The sequence below is a fragment of the Cryptomeria japonica genome, chromosome 2, assembly GCF_030272615.1.
Source record: "Cryptomeria japonica chromosome 2, Sugi_1.0, whole genome shotgun sequence".
NCBI classification, from domain to species: domain Eukaryota; kingdom Viridiplantae; phylum Streptophyta; class Pinopsida; order Cupressales; family Cupressaceae; genus Cryptomeria; species Cryptomeria japonica.
Window position 1 is genome coordinate 294522967 of NC_081406.1, and position 1189 is coordinate 294524155.

At 32.0% G+C, this 1189-nt stretch overlaps 1 non-coding gene across 1 annotated transcript; it reads left to right on the forward strand.

Annotated features, from left to right (window-relative positions):
* Positions 1 to 387: 387 nt before the first annotated feature.
* LOC131032597 (small nucleolar RNA Z157/R69/R10) lies at positions 388 to 475 on the forward strand. The gene has a single exon (XR_009103478.1). It is a non-coding gene; the product is annotated as a small nucleolar RNA Z157/R69/R10 (small nucleolar RNA).
* The last annotated feature ends 714 nt before the right edge of the window (positions 476 to 1189 follow it).

Sequence of the window (1189 nt, forward strand, 5' to 3'; positions counted from 1 at the left end):
AGATAGTGCTTAATTCAACTCTCCCACAATATTAAAAAAACCAAACCAAACCAACCCATATGGAAAATCTACTTCAAAAATTATCAAAAGCGAAAGAAAGCTGTAATTTTGACGTGCCAGGAAATCTCAAACGCGTAACCGTCGGATGCAATCGAGCCCTAAATCGGTGGTTCTTTAAGTCTTTAGCGAGGGAACTACTTAAATCCCAAATAAATGGTTCTCAAAACCCTAACCCTAACAGTTATTCTTCATTATAAGTGCGACTATCCCTCATCCGTCTGGTAATGTCTACTGTGGCGCATCTGGGAACACAATTTAAAATCAGGTTGGGCTTTCTATTTTTAAATTTTTTTGTTAAATATTGGCAAATTTCTTTGGTAGGGAGAAGCTAATGCGATGAGGAAAGAATCATATGGGCTAGAGTTTCTGATCCAAAAGGAGTTGACGAACAACCCTTGGCTGTCTGAGCATTAGCAAATCATTTAGTGTGCGTTTTACCTCTGTCACGGGAAACATTCTGTTTAATTTGTCTTGGAACCTGTTTTGTTAATAAAAAACATAGAGTTGAAGCTTTTGGAAAGAGAAACTTTCCTGGTTCTTTTTTTTCTTGCTTTTAAAAAAAATTGTATTCTGCTTTTTCATTTTCTTTTTCTCTTTGTATCTTTTTATGAATATTTATTTTTTAATAGGAACAAATTGTTTTCACAAAAGCTTTCCATAAACAAAGCTTGTTTGCAATTTCAGTTCACATTTAAAAAACTGTGTAAGCAAGCACATTAGAGATCATTTTCTATTATTTTTCTTTCTACAATAGGAGCATGATATTTTCATATTATTATGGTAAAACTTATCTGAAGTATACAATCTTAGATCTCGTTTTTTACTGTAATCTACATATATTTTTAGGGCTAAAATATTGGAAAGCTTCCTTGTAGTAGATCGTTTGGTATAGATATTCTGTTCAGTCTATTGAGAATAACACATTAAGGCTGCTAATTAATCTGAATAAAGATGTAATGTCGTTTGTTGTGCATATGAAACGTAATGGCTTATCCTTTAGTATATTTTTGAATTTATTTTTTTTCGGTATGATTTTATACGATTTGGAGTCCAGTATATATGAGATCTATTGTGCATATCATTAAATGTGAATTCTGTTTAGGACATTTTGTAAAAATTGTCATTAGAC